The following is a 27,671-nucleotide window of genomic DNA, read 5'->3' as shown; positions in this document are numbered from 1 at the left end:
GTTATAATTCCCAGGATGGAGAAGGTATTTTTATATTAAGGGATTGTTTTTCTTCCTGTTTTACTGACAAATGCCACTAAATGTCTTCAAATATACACATTGGCAAAATTGGAACGGCAATGATACACCAGTCAAAATTTAAACAGATGGACATGACACAGAAATATCAAACACACATAATAAATCAAATTATTTGCATATACCTGCTTTTTACACATTTCCAAAAGCAAACATCAGAAAAGTTGTAACAAATTATGGCCATCTATCTCATCAGGTAAACGCAATCTAACCACAGGTCTTATGATATTCCAACCAGCCGTAATTCAGAGGTAAGTGTGGGGGGGGGGGGGGGGGGCGGCAGTGTTGATGCGTAGTAGAACCCAGCGGCAGCGTCCATGGGAGAAAACCCACCACACGCAAAGGGATATGAATAGCATGACTCGGGAGAGTCAGCAGATGGAAAAGTAGCTCAAGTGTGCTCTATAACGAAAGCACTTGCACCAAGGCTTCCGATTCGGCGTCAAAAAAAATCTCCACAACAAATCGATGGCACCGGGAAACACTCGCACAATCCCCATGCTGTCCTCATGCCAAATTCACAAACTAAAATAAGATTGCAGCATTACTTAGCCCTCCTTTACTTTGCACTACTTGACATCTGTGAAAAGGAACTTCATAGCTCATCGGAATCTTCCAGTCTAAATAAAGATTCTGATTCGGATTCTGAAATGTTGACCATGCCACCAAGCTACAGGGAATGTTGGTCTTATCTCTCCAAAGTACCGTCATCTGAAAAGGACGCCATCGTGGTGAGATATCATCGTGGTGAGATATTTACTACCTCGCCTGGTATACAGGAGGTCATGGGTTCCATGACACCTGTATATTTGGAATCTGCATGTTCTCCCTGTGGTCGCGTGGATTTGCCTCCGAGTCCTTCGGTTTTTCCCTCCACATGGAGAAACGTGCGTTTAGAACGTTGCTATACATTTCCACATGACAAGCCACTTCGTTGATATATCCTTTGTGGCTGGGTCGATTCTGAAAAAGAGCTATATAGCTAGGTGGGCCTTGCTTGGTAAAATAATACATTTTTGTTTGGTTTATTTACATAAAGTAAAAAAAAATAAAAACACAAAAAGAACGTTAAAAACTAGAAACCACAATGTCACACAGCAGGGTTGTTTACATTGTTTACATCAAACTCCATTGTTTACATCAAACTCCTGGAACTTCTACCTTCTGTCATCTACCACACATCTCCATGAGCTGAAGGGCAAACTTCTTTCTCCGGTTTGAGCATTTCTGACGAAGAAGACCACTCATGCTTGCTGGTGTGATGCCAAGGATCCTGAGACTCAATCTGGGTCACACAATTGCTCCTCTCATCTACCCCAAGAAGACGCAGGAGTGAAACAAACAAAAGTACAGCGAGGACAAAAGGACCTCTGCTCCCTGGAAGTGCAATGCGCCATGCTTATCATGTGATGCAGCAGACCGCTACAGACAACACTTGGGGCCAACGCTACCGACAGATATGTTATGCCAACTGCCTTACGCGATGCACGTGTCACGCTTATTTGGATTACTCTCCCTGCCATATCCCCGACCACATCACAGCTGATAATTATAGGCATCCAACCGGTTAGTATGTTATATATACAGTACTCTCGATTATCCGTACTAATGATGGGGAGGATGGCCACGGATAATTCAAATTCCCGGATCATCCAAAAATATCCATACCGCGGACCTCTATGCCAACACTAATATAGGTATAAATTATGTTTAAGTTAAGAAAAGTGAGTTTGTTAATAAACAAAACAAACATTTGTAGTAAAGAATCAATCGATTGACGCGGGTGCTCGGTGATAACACTTTCCTGCTCTCCCGCAGAAAAGTCCGCTTACTCAGTGGATAGCAGAGCCATCCAGACTGTTGTAAAAATATGCAACTACTGTACTGCAGCGGCGATCACGTGGATTTCAGATTAACTGGAGCATATATATGTTCGGGTAAAGCACGTGACTTGCAATAAACATTTACAAGAATAACAATGTATATCTGTTTTTAGATTATTAATTGGGGCTTAAGGGAAAATCCATGAGTTAATTTACGTCCAAATCTGAGGCGCTCGGTTAATCCACAAATCGGATAAACCACACACGGATAATTAAGTCTACTGTATATACAATTATATATGTATGTATACCTACCTTTAAGTGGATTTTTAGCAGCCGCAAGGCACTCCGACTTTTCACAATTAACTCACTTGCATGCCTCTCACTTCAAAATCAAAATTTAATATGAAAAAAAGTGAATGTGTTCGGACATACTTGTGCCAATCAAACCTAGCTCCGTTCGGCACAAATTAAATAGCAAATCTAAAGAATGCACATGTTTTTTCTGTACACGCGAGATCATTGACAATAAATTGCTCTGTCTTGATCAGGTACCTGGACAAGCTATTCCGTTTAATATTTTATATCAGAGGGGTGAGAGTTCAATATCTGTTTGGGACAGAGACTTCACCCACTTTTGGATGAAGGCCCGATCCCCACACCGGCATGGCACCGTCTCTCCTGCTCTTATAATGCTGCAATCCGTCTCATGTCTGCGTGTTTGGGGAAAGGGCCCAGCACCGAGTTTCCAACCCTTTATTTTTTCATGAGCCACCAAGAGCCTTTTGTTGAATATACAGTACATAAACTCACACCTAACTATAATCATAATCGTATTACTTTGTTTTTTTTATTGCACCCAATACCATGGGGCATCTTAGACGACTTTACATCAGATATAATCTTAAACATTTGAATGAGGACCCTTAGTGGCAGCTGTCCGTGGGCAGGTAACAACACCTGGCCTGGAAACGGACATTAGTCTGCCAGTAGCAGACAATGATTGCTGTGTGTAATCCCAATAAAGAAGCATTAAAGGTGCACAGTAACTTCCAAGTTTCTAAGTTTATAGGTTAAAATGAGGTCATTCAATAAACTGTGTAATGTTAATTGAAACATGTGTTTTCATTGAAGTTCAACATACATACTCACATCTTAGTAAGCTTATGATAGAACTACTACCGGTAGAGCCGTTGCACATTGGCTTGTGCACTGCGTTAGGAACCCAGCGACTTGCATTTGATTGCTGGCTACAACGGAGGCATCTTCGGATCCGAGTGGAGGGAGGCGAAGAGGGAAGGGTCAGGCCAAGAGAGCAGTCGGCAGTGCCAAGGAGGAGAGGGGGAAGGGCCCAACAAGGGAAAAGGGCTGACAAGGTACAGGGGTGAAGCCAAAGGGGAAAAGACACCCTATCCGTAGGATGGGCTGTCCTCGAGTAAGTAATATTATTAAGTTACTCCACCATGTATTCTGATAGAGTGAAAAATGCACCATAACCAATGCGGGACACTTCTAGTATGCATATATCAACGGTTACTCTCTGGTATAATGTACACAGCAGGGAAGCTCTCTTCACTGGACAATGGGATCCCCATTTTTCCCGGTGACCCATGTCCTGTGTTGCACGTTTAGATGTGCTGTGTGCTGCCCTAGATGCTTTGCATCATTTCTAAGCGTACAGAGCACATGGCGCGTCACACAAATACACACACTTTACTACTACTGTACACAATTACCGTGATGCTGTGAAGCAATGACCTATGCTTGAAATTCTTCACACCCGAGCTATCTCTGATTGTCTCAGAAGGTTAAGTTCTATCGTCAAGCTCAAATCGTGTCCGTCTTATCTCATTTACATGGAAATTACAGATTGACATGCTAATCTCTAGCAATACACTGGCCGCCTCTTCAGCACCGTAGTCGTGAGGTAAATCAGGCTCTCCGATCTTACATTTACATGCAAATTCCATCTCTAGCCCTGCCCACTTACCCTTGGGTTGCACCCATCTCAAACCTATATAACCTCTTGCTGCAGCAGCTCTCCCGCTATATTTCTCCTGCCTCAGCTGTCCGCCTGCTGTATTTTTTCACCTGAAGACAATTGCTTGTGTTGCGATCGAAACGTCGTGATTTTGTATTATGTTTCTATCATTATTTTTCTAGCTGTCTCAGGTGTGGACCAATCAATTTCAAGGACAGTGCATACATTATCAGTTATGTTTTTTGTTTGCATTCCAACCGCAGGTATTGTGGTCAATGCAAACATGACTCCTTCTAAAAAAATGTGTCATTTTTGTTACCAGATAAAAGGGTTAAAAACCAATTATCATATTTTGCTACTGGCAAAGGAGGTTCCAATGGTGTACATGCTTACCCCGAGCTCTCATACTCTGAGAGTGCATTGTCTTTCAGTTGTGCGCCTTTTGGCGTCATCTGGTCCAACATCATGTGAGACTAGGCTCTAAGGAAAGCTGTCTCGGGTGTGGACCAATCAATTTCAAGGACAGTGCATACATTATCAGAGTTATGTTTTTTGTTTGCATTCCAACCGCAGGTATTGTGGTCAATGCAAACATGACTCCTTGTAAAAAAAACGAAGTTTTAAACTGAGTGTACCAGCCTGCAATAGATTAATGTGTCCGTCCGTCCGTCCCCTTTCAATACTTTAACGAAGTGAAATCTCGTGCTGTTGGGTGTAAAATCAGCAATAGACAGCGCAGAGACTTGATGTCTTATTGCACCCAACATTTGGAAGTCACATGATCTCATTTGCGAACTTCGCTTTTGGGGATGTGGCAAATTTACACACAGCCCACAGCCGAATACAAAATTCCAATGTTCCTACCAGCCCACCCTGCAGGGACCTGTTCATGTTTTGTTCTTGTTTATACTTTTATCGATAAAATGTATTTTAATTGACATTCTCTCGTGAATAATTGTAACTTCTGGTCGGCATATATATAAAAATCAATCTTTCCGTATTAAATAATCAGTCTCTGTACATATTCACCATCCTTTTAAAGCATACGTTTTTCAAGTTCCTGCTAGTTTTATTCTTAGTCTGCTATCGGAATCATGAGATGAAGCGTCTATTTAGAACTATTGCAAAGCAGAACAACCCTCTGCATTAGAGAACGGCCCACAAAAGCGGATATCACAGAGACCTCAGAGATCCATTCAAGTGACCGCTGGTCCACACATTAGTGGCATCACTTTCCCTGCCAGATGAGAGCAACGTTTGCTGCATGACATTAAAAAAGCAGTACTTTTAAATTATCGGAGCTTGAATTTAGCCACATTAAGTACAAAACCAAATTTCATGTCTTCTTTGGTTCTTTCGGTAAAGTCACGTAGAATGAGAATAAAATAATAAATTGATAAAATAAAATAACACAATATTTTCACAAGCGGCCTTCACCTGACGAAGGCCGCTTGTGTTGTGGCCGAAACGTCGTGAGAATATTATTGTGTTATTTTATTTGATCAATTTATTATTTTATTCTCATTCTACGTGACTTTACCGAAAGAAACAAAGAAGATGAATCCTTGCAGTCACGAAAGCTTTAAATCGAAATTCAAATTTAATGTCTCAATTTGTTTTAAGCAGTCATTGGTAACTGGGCTGAAATCACCCAACTGCACTTGAGAAACCGGTTTAAATCAGCAGCGACTGTCTTAATTCAAACCCAGAGCCTCTCAGCGTTGCCAGCCCATCATTCTAATCTTCGAGTCACCAAGCCACATCGGTGATTCTGAGCAAGAGGATCCAGTGTATAAATACACAAGGCAGTGGCCAATATCTCTCTAAAGGACAACCACACTTGACAAACCCACAAAGCGACACTCTTCTTATTGACCCTGCTACAAAATGAATTGGCACAATCAAAACTTTTGACTGGGATTTGACCTTGCAACCTGATTTCAGTTAAGTGCTCCAGCTACAGTGTCACCCAAACAGACAGCAAATGAACTTAAGATTCCATGTTTCTTTTTGCTTTCACAATATTGCTATAACTGGTAAAAAAAACCACTGCTAGTTTGTAAAAAAAAATGCACACTGGATTTATAAAACACAGGATGTTATGATAAACAAAGGATGTTATTATGCTGGGCCGCCATTGACAAAGAGCTTCTTAGCTCAATGGGCCCTAACCCGAGATAAACTGACTCGCTGATGATATCCCTCCTCTCTTCGGTTTCCATGAATACAAAACATGTAAAATCATACATGATATCCTCTGTCCCACTGACCACTATATGCGTTAAATTTCGATTTAAAGCTTTCGTGACTGCAGGGATTCATCTTCTGGGTTCTTTCGGTAAAGTCACGTAGAATGGAGATGTCTTCCGGACAGTCCTGTTTCTTCACCTGAGGAAGGCTACTTGTGTTGTGGCCGAAACGTCGTGAGAATTTTATTCTGTTTTTATTATTTTATCTCCATTCTACGTGACTTTACCGAAAGAACCCAGAAAAAAACACTATATGCGCATCAAGACTAAACATACATACCACTATTAATTGTAATTGTTAATAGTTTTAAAGGAGGTGGAATGGTGGTGCAATGGTTAGCACACTGCACAACGAATCTGGTAGTCTGAGCTCGATTTCCGGCCACGGCTAACATCAGTGATGAGTAATATCTGGACCAGTCCAGGGGCTACTGCTTCACCAACCTGCACTGATTCAGTGTGGTAAAGTAATATTTGAGGGGGGGGGGGCTTCATCGTTCCCTGCCTAATATCCGAGATGGTTATTGGTATACCTTAATATTTGTATCTAAAATCGTATTTTTTTCCCCATTTTTGAAAACGCAGGTCTGTCTTCATATTTTTTGTTCGCGTATCTCTGAAAAAACTATTCCATTTTGCCCCTTCAAGCTATAAACACCAGTTGAAATAGCTTAAATAGCACAATGAGGCGTTCTGTCGTTAAAAAGACATTGAGCTAGCATAAGATACTTTCATAGCTGTAATGGCAGAACACTGTCCAGCATAATTTGTTCCTTATTTCTGTGCCTCTAGGTTTTATTGCAATAACTATTTTTGAAACATATATAGCTTGATTTATTTTCTTTACAAGTCCCTGGAATTGACTTTGTGGCAGTGTTTTAGGGTGAAGTGCAGCTTGTGAAGGAAATTCCAATACTTCGAAGGCTCGTTGGTGGCTTTGGGCCAGATGTGGTAAGAGTGTAACTTGACTTGCATTTTGGAAGCTAATTTAGGAATCAGACGTCACTGTTTTAACACGAGCCAAAGCATGTACTTGCTTTTGGTTCGCGTTTACAGTCCGGTGCTTGTTGTGTTAAACTTTGCTGTTGCGTTTAAAAAAAGTATCCAATGTTGCTGGAGGTGTTTGTTTTAACGACACTGACAAGCAAGCACCTAACATGCATAGGCAGAAATCATGTTTAAACCATCAACATGTTTTAATGGTTAGAAATACAACAATGAGCAACATAATTGTTTTTCTTATAAAGCTGTTCGGTACTCAATGTATAACTATATTTCAATGTTAACACAACCCTAAGCAACCACAACAATGTTTAGGCATAACAAGGGCTAACCTGAAATGCCCCAAATAGATTTTTCCTAGAATTTTTTTTATGTTATTTTGTGTACAGACATTCATTTTGTTTCATGAAATGTGGGATCATCATTTTTCCGGTCACATCCTTTTCTGTACACTTTTACCCACATAAAAAAAACATTGTATACAGCAACAGTCAAACATATTAATGGGCATCATTCAAACATGCGAAAAGCGCATTCTTTTGTTACACAGGATCATAATCAACATTTAGTCCATGAAGGCCATCCATGATAGGATCAAAAGGATGGAAGTCCAAACTCGCCAGATAAAGGCTGCATGCAAGGCCTGTACTTGTTTCAGGCTCACATGATATCTGGCCTTGTCACAGAAAATTATATCTGCTTTGTTGGTTTGGAGCAAGTTATCCTCTTCAATCGCATATACGTCTCTATATAAATACTCTAAGAATATGGTTTATGCCCTTGGGTAGTGAGTCAACGAATTGCTAACCCGCCCATACTGGCCATCTGTGAAAAAGAGGTCCAGAGCTCATCGGATTCACCCAGTCTAAATAAATATTCAGATTTTGACACACTCCCCCCCTTTGGACAGTTACCATGACTTTTGCAGCAGAAGGTTGTGCCTCGAGTCCCTTCTTGGCTGGAGATCCTTTAAGACGCCACTCCATTGACGCTTTGTCTCAGGTTCAAAATGGCGAACCCACGATTCATTACCTGTGACAATGAGAGAGGAAGGCCTTTTGTCAGATTTGCGGTACTGGAAGCTCAAGGCAGTTTGACTTTCTCGTTTCTTTTTGGAAACGAGCATAACACAACCTGCAGCAACAATGCTGCTTAATTTCAAGAATGTCAGTCAACTCGCACTGTGCGATGCATCAACCATGACAAATGGGTTCACCAACTCTCTCCGTGTTTACTTCAGTCATGGAAGTTGCTGGACACCGGTGCGAGGATTATAATTTCAGGATGTTTTTTCCACCGTCTATTTAGTTTACCTAGTATATCACATTACTCAATATAATCCAGGATTCAACGTTAAGAAAACAATGCTGCAATGGTGAATGTCAACCAGTAATACACATGTAGCTTTAAGAAATGTAATCATTTCTCTCTGCTCCATGCATGTATCATTGCCAGAAAATACAACACAGCCTTGTCAAGAAAAGAAGAAGGTGAACATCAAATTGTATTGTACGAGAAAGAAAATGGGATTGCACCTCTGTCTGGAAGCATTAATTTAATTAATGCATATGACCTGCGATGACATATGGATTAGCAACACACACACACATGAACAACAAATGGAAAGGGTTCAAACAAGCATGGAGAGGTGATTAGAATTGCATTTGAGGGCAAGGAGGAACAAGTGGACGGAAAAACGCATGCAAGACAGACGTCGTTTTGATCTTCGTGATGAAGATAACAAAAACATGCAAAGATGAATGCTTGTTATTACACTGGGAGAGCAGAAAGAGAAATCCATGAGTTAGAGAACACACGCAAGTGGAATACATTATTTTAATCTTTGTGCAGCAGCGGATAAAGCACGATACAGGAAAAAAAGGAGCATGGAGAGATGCATGCTTTGTATTAAACTGAGAGGCAGACAGAGAGGAACTCCTGGATCAGGCAACACACACAAATCAGAGACGTCATTTTGGACTTCATCCATCAGGGGATAGAGCATGCCCAATGATAATGATGAGTGACATGAGCCCATCACTTTCTCTATCAAGGATTCTCTCGCCCACGGAGGTGCAGGGACCAGGCAGTGAGTGAAGGCAAGGCAGGTCGGGTCCCAGGGGTGCTTGTATGTACATGTTGAACTTTTTTCGCACCGTACGCCACCAACCGTGCCAATCGGAGGTGCGGGACCTCAATAGCATGTATATTTAAAAAATCACGAGTTAATTAAACACGGGATTACGGGCACACCTAATGAGATTACGTCACTGTTGTTTATAATCAATCAATTCACTTTAAACAATGCCTAGGGACGTGTGGCATCATCAGCTATGGGGTGCGACGTTTTACAACTTAGAAGATACATGTAATTAACGACGACGACGAGCGAGTCACATAACCATTTTTTGCCAACCCCTTTGCTAGATTGGGGTAAGTCCTTAACAACAACGCAACTTTATATATATTTAAAACTCTTACTTACGTACGATCATATCTACGCGCCTAACCGTGACTGCCCCCCTCCACCGCAACCCATCTAATGGCGCGTCTACACCCAAGCGATATGTTGCAGAAAACCTTGGTTGCATGCAGCTAAATCGCTTGTGTGTGGACGTCTCTGCAAATACATTACACTCTCCATTATCCGTGCTCATGGCGGGCAGGACGGCCGCGGATAATTCAAAATCGCGGATAATCCAAAAAAATATCCCTTTTTTGCGGATCTCTATGCCAAAAGTCACTACTATAGGTATGCATTATGTTTAAATTTCGATTTAAAGCTTTCGTGACTGCAAGGATTCATCTTCTTTGGTTCTTTCGGTAAAGTCACGTAGAATGAGAATAAAATAATAAATTGATAAAATAAAATAACACAATAAAATTCTCACGACGTTTCGGCCACAACACAAGCGGCCTTCATCAGGTGAAGGGATGAGACTGTCTGGAGGACAGCGCTGTCCTCCAGACAGTCTCGTCGTGAGAATATTATTGTGTTATTTTATTTTATCAATCTATTATTTTATTCTCATTCTACGTGACTTTACCGAAAGAACCAAGGAACATTATGTTTAAGTTAATAAAATTTAGTTTGCTAATGAAGAAAACAAAAATTTGTTGAAATGATTCGACCGATCGATGCATTTGCTCAGTGCTAACACTTTCCTGCTCCCACGTAGAACAGTCCGCCCAGCAAGTGGACAGCAGAGCCACGGCAATAAAAATCAACAAAAACTCCACCCACCCACTATTGTAAACATATGCAACTACTGTACTGTAGGGGCGATCACATGAATTTCGGATTAACCTGAGCACATATTTGTTTGGTTTAAGCACGTGACTTGTAATAAACATTTCCAAGAATAACATTGTATAACCTGTTTTTAGATTATTAATTGGGGCTTAATGGAAAATCCACGAATGGCTAATTTGTCAAAATCTGAGGCGCGCGGTTAATCCACAAATCTGATAAACAGCACGCAGATAATCGAGAGTCTACTGTATAAGTGTCCACGTGCAAGCAGGCGGTGATGAAGTTGCGTGATGTCAAGAGCGATCTGGCTGTGCGACTACTCAATCATGTGTGGATGCACCCGAGGACAGAGAGAGAGAGACAGACGGACGGAGAGAACGAGCAAATGCATTAGTGATTTCAAGCTCTGTTGTTTTTTTTTCCTGATGACGACCGCTTGTGTTGCGATCGAAATGTCGTGGTTTTTTTTACATTTATACATTTTTATTATATTTAAATTACTGAAAGAACCAAGAATAAGTCTACATTAAAGACTGCCAGTACACTCACAAAACTTAATAACCAGGCTACAGTCTACATTATAGACTGCCAGTACACTCACTCCAATTAAGAACCAGACTGCAGTCTACATTAGTGGTTTTGTTGTTTTATTTAATTTTTATTAACTTTTTTTCTATCTACGTGACTTTACCGAAAGAACCAAAGAAAATATGTCGAAAAGCGTTAAATATGCATTTGATGTCCCTATCGGGGTGGCCTCTAGCAACACCAAATCGGTGACATTGTATTAAAATCTACGGGAATGACAGTACCGAGATGGTGGCGAAAGATTAAATACCTCGCCTGGTATGCATGAGGTCGTGGGTTCGATCCCAACCTTGATGCCTGTATATTTTGAGTTTGCATATTCTCCCTGTGTCCGAGTCCTCCGGTTCCCCACCCACATTTTGAAACATGTGTTTTTTAGTATTTGGCCACAATACATTTCCACATAAGCCGCTTCGTTGAGCTATCATTTGTGACCAGGTTACTTCTGAAAAATAGCTTATAGAGCTCAGTGGACCTCAACCTAGTAAAATAAAAAAATATATATTTCTTGTTTTAGAGAAATCACGACAGCATGCCTTACTGTGATGATACAGTATTTCCTCTTATGGATAGTGTCAGACAGTTCGGGATACACAACAAGGTACATATCAAGCAGATAAGAGCGATTTGTTTTTCCTTGGTTGTGCCTCAGATGACAAACAAAGCAAATATTCCGCCAAGGGTGGCCCCATGGGTCTGAGTGGTCATGTGACAGTCTCCTCCCTTTCCCCCACAAACGTGGCAGCGCACTGTGCAATCCAAAATCCGTCAGGGACGCCTGAAATAATCTTAAGGATAATAGACTTGGTGAATAAGTGTGTGTTGGTATTATCTGACTTTGCATTGAATTTGCTTTTTTAGTCTGAAGCTTTAGTGTGCCCGGTGGGTTTTTGCGCGATGGTTTGCCCAGTGAACCGGGAGTTGATAAAGAGTATGTGAACTATTTAGCGCCACTTTTCCAAGGTGGATTGGGTGAGTTCAGAAAATGGAACGTTTCACAGTTATTGACACAATGACTGCAACAACAAAAAAACGAAACTGCTACTGTTCGCCTCCGGAAGTGAAATGATAGGATGGAAATTATCCATTGTTCAATGCTATTTTTAAACTTCCCTAAACCGATTCAAAATGCTTGCTCAAATCCAAGTTATGCAGCTCCAGCTTTGTAAGCATTTCAATTTGAGAAACTTAAAGCCATGAGATTTGTGCTTGAAATAAAACTCCACATTTTAAAACAATTGTGTCAAGATAATTCTCTGTGCATAGGTGACTGTCAACACTTTTACACTCGTGTGCTAAAATCGCATTTGTCTGACATAAAAACTACAATATGCAGATGAAATTATAAATAGGATACAACCAAATTTTGATTTAAAGCTTTTCGTGACTGCAGTAATTCATATTCTTAGTTTTTTCGGTAAAGTCACGTTGAAGAGAAACAACAAAATAACAAAATATATATAAAACAATAAAAAATTCTCACGACGTTTCGTGACACACCTGATGATGACCGTTTGAGTTATGGTCGAAACGTCGTGAGAATTTTTTATTGTTTTATATATATTTTGTTATTTTGTTGTTTCTCTTCAACGTGACTTTACCGAAAAAACTAAGAATAGGATACAACCACTTTAAAACCATACTCGAAGATGTATTCGTTTGACAAAGCCTACAATAGAACCATAACTAAATAAGATAACATGCTTTAATTATTTTAAAATCATTTCAGAACCATAATCATTGGACATGCTTGTAAATTGTGAGTTTTTAAAGTAAATTTTAACAATCTTGAAATTTCACGTATGGGAAGACAAATATTATATTAAAAGGAGCCTCGAAAATTTTATAGTTTATATATAACTCCCAATATATTTGTATAAATATACTGGCCTACACTAAAATCACTTCAACTAATCACGAGAAATCATACTACAGTATACACTGCATACACATATGACAATATCTAAAAGCTTACAATCATTTGCTTTTGCTAAAGTTTCCCTCGAAATCCCCTTCTAAAGATAATTGTAAAATATGCTCTGAACGAATGTTGTTTTTTTTTACATTGCTGCCCCATCTGTTCCCAGAAATATCACAACGGTACTCGACCATGACACTACTGTCCATTGCAAAACTGTACGCACATGTGCACACAGCAGGTGCACACTGAAGGTCACGTGGTTTTTTTACGATTCTTAGGGCTCCAAAGGGAAGATGCCTCATGCGGCAAAAACGGGGCACGTTTAGGATTAACAAAAAGAGGTTCAAACGCGAATTCCTGAGCCTCGCAGAACCACAACAGCGCACTTGACAGGATTCTTGGGTAAACGAGTTAATTACAAAAGGCTCTTAAGGTCACACTTTCAGTTATCACTTCCATAATCAGCTCTAAGTCGGGTGGACCCTTGTCAGCCCGGTGCTGTAGCCAAGACCGATTCAATTGCTTTTAAAGCAGGCCTGTCATCTATCTATATATATAAAAGTGCAAAATTGTCTGTATGTGGGTTTGTGTGTGGCTAGGTTGTGTTCGCGCACTTGCGAACGATTTCACTCTCCAACGGTGGGGTTTACGTAAAATAAAAATAGCCAGGTACCACGCCGTAAGCCCCGACGTTTTTCACATCCGCCAACTTAAAATTAGCGATTTATTGCGATTTTTGTGCGCTGGCCACTTATTTATTTATTTATGACGCGTGCGCGGCCATACCAACTCATGCACCTTTAGTGGGGGGGGCGGCCCATGCCAAGTCGCACGCCTTCGGTGGGAGGGGGACATTTTCTTTCGCGTTAAAAATGCTATAAAAATACACTAAACGCTGACGTTAAATCTTCATTGTGATGTCCCCCCCACCCTGATGCGTTGCAGTTATTACTACTTTACAGTCGGTAGATGCGACCACTATAGGCCGTAGATAGTACTGCAGAGCGGCCAGGGAGATCGTGGCTGGGGAGGGGGGTCAGGGGTAGCAGCCCAGCCCCAGCCTGCCAAGGTGCCACCTCGGTCGGCTGGACAATCTAGGCGAGGCCGGAGGCTCTGCACGGGACTAGGCCTCACCACGCCTCTATCAGGCGAGTACTTTGTGCTATAGAGTCGATAAATACTGCTATAGAGTCAGCATGTACTACTGTAGTGATAGCAGGTACCACCACAGTCGGTATGCACTGCTGTAATCATAGCAGGTACCACCACATTATTAATTAGGGGGTCTGTTCGATGTGGAGTGACGTCACCTGCTCATGATTATTAATAAGGGGCGGGTCCATGCGGAGAACGTAAACTGTTTATGATTATTAATGAGGGGGGGGTGGTCGACGTGGAGTGACGTCACGCGCGTTACACACTGACATTCTTGGGTAAATATAGTAGTAAATAGGTCCAGGTCCAGTTGGCACTTGAGGGCACAGATGCTGATCCCAGGCACTAAGGCTGACCCCGGATAGAGTTGTGATGTCATGGCTTATCATAACCTCTATCCCCCAAATCGTATTTACTACTATATTTACCCAAGAATGTCAGTGTGTAACGCACGTGACGTCACTCCACGTCGACCACCCCCTCTCATTAATAATCATAAACAGTTTACGTCCTCCACATGGACCCGCCCCTCATTAATAATCATGAGTGGGTGATGTCACTCCGCATGGAGAAACCCCTCCCCCCACCATTACTAATCATGAGCAGGTGACATCCTCCAAATGGAGTATGTCACCTGTAGTAAGTTGACGCCCCTCCTCGGCGTCAACTTACTACCCTCACTACAAAGGCAGAACCCTAACGTCACGCGATCTCCGTAACGCTGTTGAGACATAGAAGTAAAAAGGACGTCATGATGAACAAGGGATTCTAACCTTTAAATGAAATAAGTCTGTCACCATGGCCTTACAAATTGCACACGAATGGATGCATTTAATTTCACGTCGTGGTCTGCTTTTCGCTTGCAAGTTTAAGATTTACTGCAATACACCTGACCTTGGACGGGCAAAAGACTAAGTTAGTTTATAGGCACGTTGTGAACATGTGTATACAGTGTCTACATGGCCCTTTTACTAAGCCACTGCTGGATAAGGGCCTCCCGACGCACATCACGTTTTATTAAATTTGACCACACGTCACCGTGCAGGTAGATGAAATCGGGAAGAATACTTGGGAGCAGTGAAGAACAGAACAATAATGGTTTCTACTGAAGGGTCCTGTGCTGCCCAGCACTTATCCCCACACCCCCTATGACTACCTGTTTGTATACAGTGGTCACCTGTCCAAGTACTATCCAGGTTTAAACCTGCTTAGCTTCCAATGATAGGATCGGGCACATGCTGGGTCATTCTGTCATCGGTGGCCTTGTGAATATCCTCGAATTATGAATGCATTTTTTAATATCAAGTATTGTGATGCACATTTTATTTGAAGATGGTTTACCAGCCAACCAAGCATCCACCCAAAGATCACTGCCCAAAATCTCTACATTCCAGATTAACAAAAGTGTGCCTTCCCCTTGACATTTATAAGGCTGCACAGTGCACAGACATTAAGTGGTGCATGAGGAGGAAGAGAAAGGGAACACAGAATCGTAAGTGACAAGGTCACGCATTTCTTTGGAATGCAGCTTAGCTCAGTTCTGGCCCTGTTCAGTCCACAGAAGAATCCCAACAAACTTGCAACCCAATTAAAACTGGTCATGGAAACCTAGGTAATGTGGCACAGTTTATTAAGATTTGAAGCATCACATTGGACTTTTGAGAGCAACAATTGGGGACGACATGGATGCTATGTAAGGTAAATTGATCACCGTGGGAGACGATGACAATTCAGAGCACCTGTGAATTAATCAAAAGTGTCAGGCCACACTTATGTGAAGTTTTCAAAGGAATGGAAAGAGATGAGTAGCAAATTCAAATTATCGGGAAACTGCCACAAGTGCAATACAATAATCCGTTTGTATGTATTTTATTTATTGTAGTGCGATGTGCAGTAAAAATAATGCATGATTTCACTCACGCTCGGGCGATGTTACACGAGCATAGGAAACTCATTCACACCATCTCTGAAGCAGAGATTTGAAGGATAAAAAGTTAACACTTACCAAAAAATCACTGACATCACAGCCTGGAAAATATCTGCCGCTTCCACGGAGAGCAAGCACCACGTCGTGTGTGAACCCAGTGGGGGGGGGGGGCTTCTTGGGGTCCACAGCATGGAGCGCAAGGGAGGGCAACAATGTGTGCTATTAACCCTTATCGGTGCAGACACACAGTGTCCCACACACTGCGTGTCACGTATGGCTCACACACGCCATTCTGCGGATGTCGTTAGCCAGCAAACGGAATTATCAGCTAATACGGAAGTGAGTACGACAGGGAACTGCTTTGTGTGAAAATCGCGTGCATCACGGAGGTTTTGTGCACTATGCAACAATTTGTATTCAAAACGAGCCTAAATATAATTATAATCAGTTCTCTATCGTGTTTTTGGGTTGTGTTGTGCGTACAATCCGAAAATACATTAGAGCTGTACAGCACAACTACGTAAACATAGGCAGCAATGATGAAATGGTTTCCCACTTAAACAAGCGCAAGGCACAAAGTGGTGGAGACTCCACATTTCTATGGCAGGGTCAATCTAGCCAAAGAACGACAGCTAACTTCTCGCATTTTCTGGACAATGGAGAGCGCGACCTTTGACGATAATTTGAAATGGCAACCTTATTTCTGATTGCAAACCGCATGCACTCACACTTACTACTTTATTTCAGCTGGTAAGGCCCCACTGAGCTTCGCAGTTGTTCTACACGGATGACTGGCCCAGGACCATCGGCTCTGGCAGCAGTGCTCTATCCACTGCACAATCAATCCGAATTCGGTTTCAATACCGAAAGCATGTACGCGGTACAATAATACCCCAGTTTACATCAGAGGGGGATACATTCCTGAAATGTGCGACGACGAATATTGAAACTACATTAATCGAAGCAACTGACATGGTAGGTGGCGGTGAAGGCTGCGAGGTGACTGATACGAGAAACGACGGATGATGCTGTCCACGACGTAAATGTGGGGTTGAAGCACCGCAAATCAGGCAGCGGTGTTAATCAAGTGATGACATATTTGCGAAACAACGTAAAAGGAGACGTAAATCGGGGTATTAGCGTATCATAACAAAAGTGATTAGAGGAATGATTAACCCATTAGCCTCTTATTACATGTATACATTGTTTGTACAGATCGCACAGGACGAATACAGTAAATTCTCGATTATCTGCGTGTGGTTTATCCGATTTGTGGATCAACCATGCACCTAAGATTTTGACATAACTTCACAACTCATGGATTTTCCCTTCAGCCCAAATTAATAATATAAAAACAGTTATACACTGTTATTCTTGGAAATGTTTATTGCAAGTTATGTGCTTAAACCGAACAAATATGCGCCCCAGTTAATCCGAAATCCATGTGATCGCCTCTACAGTGCAGTACATGAATATCTTTACAACAGTCGGCCGAGTTTGACTGATTTTGATTGACGTGGCTCTACTATCCACTAAGTGAGCAGACTCCTGCGCAGGAGCATAAAAGTGTTATTACTGAGCACACGCATCGATTGATGTAATAAAACAAGATCAGTACATTCCTTACTACAAATATTTTTTTGTTCATTAACAAACTCAATGTTATTCACTTAAGCATAATACCTATATCAGTGTTTTTTGGCAAAGAGATCCATGAAATGTTTTTATTTTTGGATTATTCGCAATTGTTTTTATCCGCGGCTGTCCTCCCCTTAATTACCGCGGATAATCTAGAGTCGACTGTACATCATTTAGAGGCCAACCAACTGTCATGAAAAGCTGGGTTTGGAAAAAAAAGTCTACCATTGATTATATACAAATATCACTCATCGTAAAAATGACAACTTCAAATAACATGCCTAGCTTTTATTGGCTACGAAAATGCATTCAATTCAGTGGAAGCTGGTGGGCTTATTCAGGCTGTCAAAAAACGAACGTATAAAAGTAATAAAAAAAACTTTTATAAAAATGAAAACACCAGGATTGTACAAAGAAAGTAACAAAATACAATTCAGAAAAAGAAAAATCTCATTAACATTTTTTACAGCGACATTAAAATATATATTCCCCAAAAAATATTTGGGGGACATAAAAGCATACATGTCTTTCACGGAGAAAATATCCACATGAGATTTAGACAGCATAGTCATTATAACCCCTGGAAACGAACACCGAGAAATGATTGATGAACTTAAAAACGAAGGCTGTGAGGTTTGGTTCAAGTGAAATATGAGCAGGTTTGCAGAACAATAAACAATTGTTGGACAACTGGAAACACAACAGACGGTGTATATTTAGGGAATTATTGCAAGCGAATCAGAGTTAAGATGATTAATTGAAGAGGAGAGTGACAGCAGGTTGGAGTTTATTTTTGTAAAATGAATTTGATAACAAAAAGCAATATACCAATGTGCCTGGTTTGTCGATTTTTTAATGAGTGCATATTACCTGCTCATACATTTGGATCAGAAACATGAGCGGTGATAAAGCAAGTGGAAACTAAAACTGAAAAGTAAACAAAGATGCGTGGAGTTCGGCATGCTTAGGAATTGCTGTACACTGACAGACACAATGAGGAACACAAATGGATCGGAGAACAAAAAGCAAAACATATTTACTGTGAAGGCTTTCATCCAGCAGTGGATTGATCATGACTGTTGAAAGTGATGAGAATGTATGATAACACCTGGACTTCACATGCTTTTTAACAGATTACACTGCAATTCACTCCAGGATAGGCAACAAATCATAAACATTCAGTTTTGTGAGCTACAAATCTCTGAGCCTGCCCCAATGTTGGGCAATTTGTCTGGCTTTTATAACGGCTTTATAAAAACCCAGAGGACCAAAACATGTCACTATTAAATATTAGGGGTATAACGATTCATGCCCCTGGCAATTAATTAGTTCCAACTTCTTTGAGCTGTACATTACCAAAACTGAAATACTCCTCATTAGCAAAAAGTCCACACTAATTTCAGACCAGAATGTGAGTGTGTGCCTACTCAGCTCTGGCATTACACTGACACAAGGTCGTCAAAACCTTGGAATTGTCATTAATCCTGAGCTTTGTTTCTCCTCCTCCACATCAGAACTCTGCAGGGCGTCACGCACCTCCATCTGCGCAACATCTCCCACACCCTGCCATTCCCTTACATCAGCTGCTGCTGACATCCTCATCTATGCTTTCATCACTTGGCTCCTGCAACTCTCTCCTCTACAACCTGCCCAGATACCCCATCTCCATCTAAAACGCTGCTGCCGGATTACATTACCCGCACTTGTAAATTAGGCTACATTACCCTACACAGTACTCCAATCGCTCGACTGGCTCTCAATCCACTCCCTGATCAATTTCAAGATCTTCCACAGACTAGCACCTGCCTGTCGAACTCACTACTCCACTGCATGCACACTCTACTCCCAGCAACCAAGACTTAAGGTTATAGCCTCCAGTCAACCTTCGTTCAGTCAGAGGTAATTTATCCTCCTCTGCTATCCCCATAACCTGGAACTCCCTTCCACCAGCTAACTCGCTTCCCACACCTAACTCCCTTCCCATGGTCAAGTCCAAAAGAAGCAGCCTATCATGCCCACTCTTATTTTAAAGTATCTTGAAATACGATTCTATTTAACACAATATACATCCAAACGCTGTTGTATTATTGTTTGCCTAAATTAACATTAAGCATGTAAATTGCATAATAATAGGGTTTTTCCCCTTTTTTCTGGCAACAAAACTGAAACCTTTTTTTACGAGGATTCATGTCTTCATTAACCACAATACTTGCAGTCAAAATGCAAACAATACACTCTGATAATATACGCATTGTCCTTGAAACTGATTGGTCGACACCAGAGACAACTTTATTTTGAGCCTCGTCTCAAACGGTGTTAGACCAGAGGACGCCAAAAGGCGAACAGCACAAAGACAATGCCACTATCAAAGTAATGAGCGCTCGGGGTGAGCATCTACATCATGTGACCTCCTTTGCCAGTAACAAAATATAATAGGTTTTTCCCCTTTTATCTGGCAACAAAACAGGTGTTAAGTTATTAAAACACCAGACTGAAACCTTTTACAAGGAATCACGTCTGCATTAACCAGAATACTTGTGGTCAAAATGCAAACAAAAAACACTGATAATATATGCATTGTCTTTGAAACAATTGGTCCACACCAGAGACAGCTTTCTATTGAGCCTCGTCTCAAACGGTGTGAGACCAGCGGACGCCAAAAGGCGTACAGCTCAAAGACAATGCACTATCAAAGTAATGAGGGCTCGGGGTAAGCATCTACATCATTGGACCTCCTTTGCCAGTACCAAAATATAATAATGCATATATTATCAGAGTGTATTTTTGTTTGCATTTTGACTGCAAGTATTGTGGTTAATGCAGACATGAATCCTTGTAAAAAAGATTTCAGTTTTGTTTGCAGAAAAAAGGGAAAAAAACCCTATTATTATATTTTGGTACTGGCAAAGGAGGTCCAATCATGTAAATTGCATTTTATTGATGGACACTGATTAATGCAAGAATGATGCAATGCAAGTATCGTGAGCCTTAATCATTGATATTAATCTTTGACTCCATGCACTGATATCACATCATTAAATGCATCATATTCCTCAAAATCAACAACTTAAATCTTAGCTTCCAATGGGAATGCGAGACGCTCAGACAGCCAAACTAAGGAGCCTTAACACATTGTAGATTTAAAATGTAAACAATATACAACAATGATTTAAAGCTTTCGTGACTGCAGGGATTCATATTATTGGTTGTTTCGGTAAAGTCATGTGACTTTACCGAAAGAACCAAGAATATATAATATGCAACAATATGAAATAGTTAAAAGTTAGTAAATTACATGAAAATGGGGATTTTTTTTTTAAGATGGAAATTGTAGCTACAATGGCACAACCAAGGCAAAGGGTGATGTTAAAGTAAAAAAAACACCTCAACAGGGAATAATTTACAGGTGTTCTTCTGTATGTATTTGGTTGCTTGTAGCGGCCCCCTTTGGGCAGGCGAGTAATGGATTTAACTTAATCCTCTGTTCGAGCACTGAATAACCAATGCAGCAGTAAAGCCTCCGCAGCGCATCCCTTGTCTACACTGTCTAATATAAACACTGCTGCGTATGCAACATCCGCCCACCTATTAGCCATGTGACTCGTGTGTGTGACTTGAAGGCCATCCAATGCCGTTATTGGTGTCGGACAGCCTTCAACTTTCATTCAGCGTTGATAACACTCCCTCCAGCTGCATCGCTGTGATGTCACTCGCATAGAAATGTCATTGCAGTGACGTCACGACAGCACACGTGACCCGTGCATTGACAGCCTTTATTTTCATGAAGCTTTCAATTTGTGTCAGAAAATCAAGGAAACGCACGTGCACACACACACACACTACCTAACCTGCGTATTCATCTGAAAGGCAGGAAGGAGCTACTTGCTTTTGGTTTTCTTTAAATTCCACCAAACACAGCGAAATTGCGCACAAGACTGAACCACGTAGCCTGTGTGCAAAACACACAGGCACCTTCATCTGCAGATGTGCAGGAAATTCCACCTGCGAGTGCCTTATGCAACCGGTGTAAGCCATCTTTACCTTGCGTGCACACCCACTGCCTTGGCGTCCAAGGAGCCAACCCCAGGGCAGGGCAGTGTCACCGCCTAGAAACGCAAATAGGCACACAGCGGAGAGGGGTGGGGTGGGTTTAACAACATGCATCCAGCTCTGTTTGACAACGCTACTTTCAAAACACCGCACAACGTTGCTACCTGACAGTTCCACTAAATGGACATTTCAGGCACTTTACTGCTGGATGAAGACTTTCGCACATCATGTCGGTGAAGAGATTCTAATATCACTCACCACTGACGTTATCCGTGGCTGGTGTTCGAACTCCCGTGGCCAGGTTCATCGTGCAATACGCTAACCACTGTGCCACTGCTCTAGACACTTTAGAGATGGGGGTAATCATAAGCAAACAAAGAATTCGATTCTTTCCTGGGTATAATATCAACCAATAATGACTACATTTCATAGAAATATTTTCCCTGAAAGAAATGCTCATAAGATATCATGGTATTGGACACTCAAAAGGTAATTTTCATCAGTTCTGGGATGGCGATGGTGCAATCGGTTACATGTGATTATAAAAACTATTAATGTAATCTGTAAATAAACGACAATTTATACAGCTATCATTACTTTCAAAACACATTCTAAATGTATTATTGAGGCGATTGACAATTTTAATGCGAGGTTCCCGAATTTTCGATATGGCCCCACTGTAAGTGGATTGACAGCCCAGTGAGTTACAGTATTGCTTTGATAACACATCGATCTTGGTAACCAAGACCTGTTACGCAATTTACACACGAATAATCCACGAGTAGAGAAATAAAACTTATATTAAGATTACCGATCAAGAAAAGGCTCGAGGAAGACAATCACGCGTAATGTTCTCAAGACCAATGAAGCTATTGTAAATCATTCTCCACCAAACGCTGCACTTGGATTTATCCACATCGCCGCTGTCACGTTAGTATGCAGGTCACCACACACACACACGCCACTACTGTAATCAAATAAAAAAATGGGACTGCGTGGGCAGTGAATCAAAGTACAAAAACCTCACCACCATCACCGTTAACACCGCTTTATAACACCCAGTAGCCGAACGTTTTGAATAATTATCCTATTATCAGCTATTCATAACTACAACAATATTTAGATGGCTACCCAAGCAATACATGGCTGTCTCAGCTGTACCCGACTATCCAACAAGCTATGCATGACCACCAACATTACGCATGGCTGTTCCAGATGTAAAATAACATCTCCCACAGTACAAGGCTACCCCCACAGGACAAGACTACCCCCACAGTACAAGACTAACCACACAGTACAAGACTAACCACACAGTACAAGACTACCCTCACAGTACAAGACTACCTCCGCAGTACAAGACTACCCCCGCAGTACAAGACTACCCCCGCAGTACAAGACTACCCCCGCAGTACAAGACTACCCCCGCAGTACAAGACTAACCACACAGTACAAGACTACCCCCACAGGACAAGACTACCCCCACAGTACAAGACTACCCCCGCAGTACAAGACTACCCCCGCAGTACAAGACTACCCCCACAGTACAACACTACCCCCGCAGTACAAGACTACCCCCACAGTACAAGACTACCCCCACAGGACAAGACTACCCCCACAGTACAAGACTACCCTCACAGTACAAGACTACCCTCACAGTACAAGACTACCCCCACAGTACAACACTACCCCCGCAGTACAAGACTACCCACACAGTACAAGACTACCCCGGCAGTACAAGACTACCCCCACAGTACAAGACTACCCCGGCAGTACAAGACTACCCCCACAGTACAAGACTACCCCCACAGTACAAGACTACCCCCACAGTACAAGACTACCCCCACAGTACAAGACTACCCCCACAGTACAAGACTACCCCCACAGTACAAGACTACCCCCACAGTACAAGACTACCCTCACAGTACAAGACTACCCCCACAGTACAACACTACCCCCGCAGTACAAGACTACCCCCACAGTACAAGACTACCCCCACAGTACAACACTACCCCCACAGTACAAGACTACCCCCACAGTACAAGACTACCCCCACAGTACAAGACTACCCCCACAGTACAAGACTACCCTCACAGTACAAGACTACCCTCACAGTACAAGACTAACCACACAGTACAAGACTACCCCCACAGTACAAGACTACCCTCACAGTACAACACTACCCCCACAGTACAAGACTACCCTCACAGTACAAGACTACCCCCACAGTACAACACTACCCCCGCAGTACAAGACTACCCCCGCAGTACAAGACTACCCCGGCAGTACAAGACTACCCCCACAGTACAAGACTACCCTCACAGTACAAGACTACCCTCACAGTACAAGACTAACCACACAGTACAAGACTACCCCCACAGTACAAGACTACCCTCACAGTACAAGACTACCCCCACAGTACAAGACTACCCCCACAGTACAAGACTACCCCCACAGTACAAGACTACCCTCACAGTACAAGACTACCCTCACAGTACAAGACTAACCACACAGTACAACACTACCCCCACAGTACAAGACTACCTCGGCAGTACAAGACTACCCCCACAGTACAAGACTACCCTCACAGTACAAGACTACCCCCACAGTACAAGACTACCTCGGCAGTACAAGACTACCCCCACAGTACAAGACTACCCTCACAGTACAACACTACCCCCGCAGTACAAGACTACCCTCACAGGACAAGACTACCCTCACAGTACAAGACTAACCACACAGTACAAGACTACCCTCACAGTACAAGACTACCCCCACAGTACAAGACTACCCCCACAGTACAAGACTACCCCCACAGGACAAGACTACCCCCACAGTACAAGACTACCCCACAGTACAAGACTACCCTCACAGTACAACACTACCCCCACAGTACAAGACTACCCTCACAGTACAACACTACCCCCGCAGTACAAGACTACCCTCACAGGACAAGACTACCCTCACAGTACAAGACTAACCACACAGTACAAGACTACCCTCACAGTACAAGACTACCCCCACAGTACAAGACTACCCCCACAGTACAAGACTACCCCCACAGGACAAGACTACCCCCACAGTACAAGACTACCCCACAGTACAAGACTACCCCCACAGGACAAGACAATCCCCCGGCAGTATGAGACAAGCTCGCAATGAGAAGTGGCACCCCAAACACGCACGTCTCTTCTCTGATCGCGTCCTTCGGTGTCTGTGAACGGGGACCCGTTCCAAGTCACCTCCCAGGCGCCGCGTTATCCCGTAGCGCCAGTGATGTCACCACGCTCGCGAATTAACATTGCGCCGATGTTACAAGAGGGGGGGTGGAGAAACACACCTGTCAACACATACGGTTTACCAGTATTCTTGTACAGGGACATTGTGTTTTCACAGTTCCATACGGCGTATAGCCGTTTCAATACGGGCAACAACAAAAAAATTCCGATTTTTTTTGTCTATTCGTTTGTGTTTCTCCCTTGTGATGGGACTTTGTAGGATGAACGTTGCGATGTATCAGGGCACGGTGTGACCAATAAGGGCTGAATTGGTCCGTAATAAGGTTAGGCCACTGATGAGGGGTGGTTGACAGCTTTGGTGGACGACATCGACAGTCATTTGTTGATTGGGCCGAGTGTTGCCTCCCTTCGTCAGCTCCGTGTCACCTGCCTCAGGCGAAGAGCAGCCGCAGACAACCCGCACTACTTAACACGTCCATCTCACCCATCTCTCAAACACACGTTCTTCACTCGCTCGCCGCTTACTCGCATACCCATTCACGCGCACGTTCATTTGCTCGCCAACCCAGACCCATTCACCCGCTCACCAACTCGCACGCACGCCTAATCAATAAACCGCTCACCCACTTACACATTCACTCACGCACCCTCACCCCCGGCCACTCGCCTGCTCACTGGCGCACCAACTCGTCATCAGCCACCGTCTCGCCGCACCTGCGCGTTAACGCGAGCCCAAAGGGAATCTCCCACGCGCGCCTCCGAGACGGAGAGAGTGAGAGAGAGACCGCTGTGCACAATGCACCCCGACACCCGGTCCCATTCAAGCACTATTCATTCAACTGAGCAGCACGGGCCGGCCTCTCGGACGCACAACGCGATGTTTAACACCGCGTACATGAATACTCGCGTGTGTGTACAGTGCGTATGTGTGTGTGTACAGTGCGTGGCGTGTGTACATTGACACACGCCACGGGCGGCTCTCCATGCCAGCCCTCGGCGCGCTCCGTACGGCGGGGACAGCGCGAACGCCACTTACGGGAAGGGTCTGCGCGCGGCCGACAAACGCCGGGCGTGGGGGGAGTGCCGGAGAGATAAAGACGACGAGGACGGCGAGGACGGCGGCGACGGCAACGAGGAGAGCGCGGAGGAGGAGATCAGCGGCGCCGCACAGCGTGGGGGGGGGGGGTCACGTCTTCCTGATTCTCGCAAAAATGGCCGGGACAGATGAGGGCCGGTGACGTCACCCCCCCCCCCCGCCGTCGTGACTTCACCCTACTGTGGGATTACGTCATCGAGAAAGAATTGTCAACTCGCGGAGTGACGTCACTACAACGGAACAAGACAACTGCAGTATCCATAATATAGGGGGGTGGTTTGTTTGGCGAGGGTTAGATCGCGTAAATATGTGTCGTTAAACCCGCCACCTCCGCAAATCTGGCTGTCGACTGATGAAGCTATTTGTAATTACTGGCGAAACGTCGTAGTCAGATTGTAAATGTTGTGGCTTTGCTCTCCAACACACCGGTGTGCTGCACTAGTGACAAAATTCAGAAACGATGGCAGCTACACAAAAATAAGAAGAGACCTCACCAACAGCCTCGTTACTAAAACCAACAAAATCATTTCTGATTCAACAGCATTCATTTATCAAACCAAACAGTTCTCGTTGAAACCTTCTGCGGCCAGGTCACCAAGATTATATGGCCTTCCAAAGATAAATAATGAAGATACACCTCTTAGTCCCATCGTCTCTACTATCAACTCCCCCACCTACAAGCTGGCTCGTTTTCTGTCTGAAATCCTGCGGCCTTTTACTGGAAAAACCACCTCTGCGGTTTTAAACTCCACTCACCTGGTATCGACAATCAAGGGTATTTCCCTGTCCCCAGACGACCTGCTTGTCAGTTTTCATGTGGTTTCCCTATTCACCGAAGTTCCTGTACTTGACACCATCGCAATCATTGAAGACTTGGTTCATCAAGGACTGCATACTGATGTAACCCCCCCCCCCCCGCTGAGACACTGCTTAACCAACACATACTTCACCTGGAATGGAACTTTCTACAAACAAACTGAGGGCACCCCAATGGACTCCCCCCTATCTCCGGTTGTAGCCAACGTTTTCATGGAAATATTTGAGACTGACGCCATCCAGACTGCCACTCTACGCCCGACCTTATGGAATAGGTACGTGGATGACACTTTTGTCATCTGGCCACATGGCCGGCCTGCTCTAGACCAATTCCTCGACCACATCAATTCCATACATCCAGCCATAAGATTTACCATGGAAGTCGAAAAAGATGGCAAGCTACCCTTTTTGGATGTCCTAATTAAAAGTAAACTTGATGGTTCAATGAGCCACTCTGTCTACAGGAAAGCTACCCATATGGATGCTTACTTAAAACCAGATTCCCACCACCATCCATCCTAGAAGAACTCCCTCATCAAGACTCTATACCATAGAGCCCAATGCATTTCCAACCAGGAACACATTGCCAGTGAACTCAAGCATGTACACCAAGCTCTCAAGGCTAATGGTTACTCCGACTACACAATCCGCAAAGCCATCACTCCAGTCATGAAGAAGGATCCTCTTGAGCCATTCAAAACCATCACCTTCCCTACATTGCGGGAGTCACAAAAAAGATCTCCAAAATCCTGAATAAACACCAAGATCCAGGTCCGATTCAACACAGTACATAAAATCCATGATCTGGTTCCGTCTGTAAAAAGATGTGGTTCCAGACATACAGTACCCGGGCGTCTA

At 43.0% G+C, this 27,671-nt stretch overlaps 1 long non-coding RNA gene across 3 annotated transcripts in view; it reads right to left on the bottom strand.

Annotated features, from left to right (window-relative positions):
- The window catches only part of LOC142931300 (uncharacterized), a 43,470-nt gene extending 17,314 nt beyond the window's left edge, over positions 1–26,156 (bottom strand). For 2 of the 3 annotated variants that reach the window (XR_012947296.1, XR_012947297.1), the window contains exons 1-3: positions 25,938–26,156; positions 21,657–21,721; positions 8,048–8,165 (exon numbers count right to left, since the gene is read on the bottom strand). This is a non-coding gene — a long non-coding RNA (uncharacterized LOC142931300). The remainder of the gene's footprint in view (positions 1–8,047; positions 8,166–21,656; positions 21,722–25,937) is intronic. The other variant, XR_012947294.1, reaches the window with a different exon arrangement.
- Between the last annotated feature and the right edge of the window lie 1,515 nt (positions 26,157–27,671).

Source organism: Petromyzon marinus, chromosome 3, assembly GCF_048934315.1.
Source record: "Petromyzon marinus isolate PM22_M1 ecotype Great Lakes invasive population chromosome 3, UKy_Petmar_22M1.pri1.0, whole genome shotgun sequence".
Lineage (NCBI taxonomy): Eukaryota > Metazoa > Chordata > Hyperoartia > Petromyzontiformes > Petromyzontidae > Petromyzon > Petromyzon marinus.
The sequence above is the reverse complement of the archived record's forward strand: the minus strand, read 5'-3'. Positions and strand labels throughout refer to the sequence as shown.